Raw genomic sequence first — 4348 nt, 5'->3', positions numbered from 1 at the left:
CTTCAGAGTTTTTCTTTCTATTGAAACAAGGAAATGTTAAAGATTTAGTTAAAATAATTTCGCACGAATGTCACTGCTGGTCCTGTTTACCTTGGCAACCACCCCCTGCACCCCCACGTCACTGCTTCCTGTCCGTTCTCATACTGAAACCATTCTCCTCCTAGCTCTGTACTTTCTTCTCTAAGACTTCATACCCTTGTGACTGAGCCTCTCAGAACCTATACTTTCTGTTTGATTTTCTCTCAAAACCAGAAGTCTGCAGGTTGTTGTTTTCTGATACAGATACCTGTGTTTTCCATATATCCTTTTCCACATGTAGTTGAAATGACCCATTGTGAGCTGAAGCTGAGTTTCATTCATGTTCATTTATTTCATCAAAAATAGGGAAAAGGTTTTTCAGAGTCTGAATTCAGGTTCTTGAACATCAGCAGAGATGATGCTGCTTCCTACAGTGTAACACTCATTAAAATTTATTCTGCAGCTCACACACTTTTTTTCCTCTATTCACCCACAGGCACAGTCTGTGCTGATGCGATGTTCTTATTGATTAATATGACTTAGCGTGTAACTTCAATTTATTAGGATTAGAAAGAGCCTGTTAGATCCGTTAGTCCAGGTCCAACAGTCTGAACATGAAGCAGAAGAAGCTTTACAGTACATGATGGGACCATTAGAGCATTTTCATGTCAGTTAAAAATGTCATCATTTAGTTAGAAGTTTAAAGCTGTGCATCTGCACAGGTCCATATTTCATCACCTACCCAGATGTTTGGGGGTCCAGGTAAAACCCAAAAACTGGTTCCTGTAGGTTCCTTCGAGCTTGCTTGACACGTTGTAAAGTGCCCTGAGATGACTTTGTTGTGAATTGGCGCTATATAAATAAAGTTGAATTGAAATTGAATTGAATTTTCTTATTCAGTGTCAGTGGCCTGCTTGGTACAACAAACAAAGGAGTTCTTCTTCTTCTGCTACCTTTTCTTCTTGTCACCATCACAGTTTGTAGTTCTGTGGTTGTCTGTAAGCGTGTCTGAATCTGTTTGAGGTAGAATCTAAGGATTGGCCTTATCGCTCCTGCAGTATTTGATCAGCAACATCCTTCCTTTCCAGAGCTCAGACTCCATCATTCACAGTAAAGATCTGACTAAAGGTCATGTCTACTCCATCACATCAACAAAGAAGGTGAGGAATTCTGGAGGCAGGACAATGTATGTTAATATGTAAATTAGCAGAAACAACAAGGCTCTGAACCCCTAGGGTCATCTGGATTGGAAACTGGTGCCACAAGTGAGTGAAGCTCATCAGATCAACTTGCCACAGTGCAGATCTCATTTTGGTGAAGCTGTTGCCTCATTATTCTGTTATGTTTTCAAGTTTCTACATCATGGAGAGTGTGATCCTCATCAGAAAATAAAACACCCTTATTAATCACAATTTCTCACAAATGAAGTCAGTTTACTCTGATTACTCAGCACATTTTCTCATTCACCTCACTGTAAACTGGTTTGGTTTGATTTATCCAGGCTTAGACAACTCAGCTGAAACTTCCAACTTCAGTAGAGGTCATGGGAATTCATTGTGTGACAGATGGAGACACCAGTACACCACAATCACAGTACTGTTTTTGTCCGCTCTGTATTTTTCTTCAGAGGGTACCTGTTGAAAATGATGGCTTTGTCCACCAACTGCAGGGTTCAAACCCTGATTTCTTTCTCATGTCAAAGTCTTATTGGGAAAGGCACTGTAATTAGATTTGGATAAAAGCATCTGCCAAATGACTAATTCTAATTTTAATTAATATTTACTTTCTGCTAAATGTACCATATCTGGTGTGATTAATTAAAGTGAAATTATTCCTGATAATCTCTTAGAAATATTTTCTCTAAATTTCTCCTGCTAAAAAGCGAATATTTCAACCTTTACCAGTGCAGTTTAACAGTGCAGGAGTCAACAGGGCAGCAGCAGAAGTTCAGTCTCCTATTGGTTGAATATTTCTTTCAAACCTGAAGCAGTGCAACAGTTCAGGGATCGTCTGATCTTTCTCTGCTGAGTGATTCTGTTTTTTTTTGGTTGTCAGCTCGGACGAATGTAACCAGGTTGAGATCCATGAGCGTCTGCTACTAATGTGGAGGGTGTCTGTGTTTCTCTCGGTATAATCAGACGTGTATGTCTCTCTGACTTTGGACTTCCTGTAACTTTGCTGTTTGTCTCTCTGTGTTGTCTGTCTTTCAGGTTCCTGATGAGGTGAGTCAGTGGATGGAAACATTTAACACAAAGTGACAACGGAGTCTCAATATTTCATGTGTGAAAGTCACAAAGCTTCGCTAAATTTAAGGGAGTGCAGAAGAAAATTAGCTTCTAACAAGGAAAGACCCGGTGGCCCACAGCCTGATCTTCACAGACCTGAGGGAGGTGTGTGAGTGCTTCAAGCTGCCGCCCGAAACTACTTCATCATCCTTTTCACCGCAACCCAAATCACCAAGGAAGCTTTATCTTGAGGGTTTTCACAGAAAAAGAAGCCCACAGCAGGTCAGCCTGCTACTGGGACACTGAGATTACTGAGCTGCGATGATGAGATGAGATCTTTGTTCTCTTTGCTTCAGGCCGAAGGAGGAGGTAATTGCTGACATCCAGCAGGTTTGTGGTGTTGTTTACACTTTTTCTGTCTTTTACAACGTGTCATAAATGTGATGAATTTGCTAAGATCATATATCCAGATTCTGTGAATGGGAAAACATCGTATCTGGGTCCCCTGATGAACTGCATATTTTCTAATGCTCAAGTTGAAAGTTCAAGTCTCAGTATTTGGGGCCTGCATACAATCCTACTCTCTTCTTTTCCATCAGGTTATGTCCTGGTATATTGACTGTAGCTGCTGTATATTTGTAGATTCCTCTCACTCTAAGCTAATGATGAAAATATTTATTTTTCTATGAACACATCTTTGGAATTGTAAGAAAGTGTATTTCATCCCCTCTCCATCTCAGATCATATAATATAATATAATAATATAATTATAATAATATAAAAACCAAGGTAACAAGTGCTCCCATTTTAGATCAAATTAGACAGTTTTCTACCTGAGCTGGTGACAAAAATACAGAATGTCCCATATACCAGACGTCTAAGTTTGGGTTGGCCTTCGTGGTCTACAAATGCCTACAAAGAGGCAGTGGCACCTGAAATGAGACACACGATAGACCTCTCAGCATCCTCTTTTTCTTCTGTGGTCCTGCTCCTTTTCTTCTTTATGTGTTTCTTTCTCAGCAGGCCTCGAATATTTCTGCCTCTGACCTCCAACACTTTTTATCTTTTACTGTAGTTTCTATGCATGGTAAAGTGTCTGGCATTCACTGATGAGGCTGATACCACTTTAGTTTCCTCAGTAATTTAAGAGTAACATCTTACTGCACGTCAGTTGGTAGAGTGGCTGCCTACTGACCACATGTTGAAGTGTCGCTGGGCAAGACACTGAACACCCAACAGCCATCCCCATCCCCAGCTGTGCAGAGCCGATTTTTCAGTCAAGTTATTGTCCAGTAACTGTGTTTACTGAATCTGGTCTCTGAAGAATCACAGAACAGAAGTGTTTTTCAAAATGCAGCTTATTTTTCCTTATTTATCCAGAGATTTGGTCTGAAGTCCCACAAAGGCAACTGAGCCTAGGAATCGACAAGAAAAATTCCTTTTCTTCCCTTTGTGTTGTAGGAGATCTTTCAGTCATGATTCAGATTGTTCTGGTTCCATAACCACTTATAAGATGGGAGAGGCTCTGGCTGAAGCTGGTAAGATCCTGTTAAGGGTTTTAGGAGGATTTCAAGGCTTGTGAGTCAGGATTGTGTTCCAGGAGTCTTTGAAGAGGTTTTAGGTTCTAGGGCTCCTGGAAGAGATTCCCATTCTGGGGGGTTCAGGTCTTAGAAAGTTCTGCAGAGCTTTTGGTTCCTTTAAAGAGTTCAACAGAAGTTGAGGAGGGTCCACAACAAGGATCCAGCGTCTGACAGTAAGAACAGGTTCATGATGAGGATGTGTGATTCTGAACAGGTTCTGCATGTATTTCTTCATTCTGGATTTGAAAAGGTTTATTGAGCTGTGGCTGTTAAAGGAGTTCTGGTTCAGCCAGGGTTCCTGTAAGACCCTTAAAGAGTGTCAGGGTTTGTAAAATGATTCCAGGATCTTTCAGGAGAGAGGACATTTTTGGCCCAATCCTGATCCCTCCTCTAGAGGTCGTTGCTACACCTGCTGTTTCCAGGTAAGCAGCATGGTGATCACCGGCATCAATGCTCAGTATATCGAGTCCAGCCACACCGTCAGTGCGGAAAGCTTCATTAAGACAGCTGCTCTTCAGAGTCCCA

This window comes from Channa argus, chromosome 3, assembly GCF_033026475.1.
Source record: "Channa argus isolate prfri chromosome 3, Channa argus male v1.0, whole genome shotgun sequence".
In the NCBI taxonomy this organism is placed as follows: Eukaryota; Metazoa; Chordata; class Actinopteri; order Anabantiformes; family Channidae; genus Channa; species Channa argus.
Note: the sequence above shows the minus strand (reverse complement) of the source record.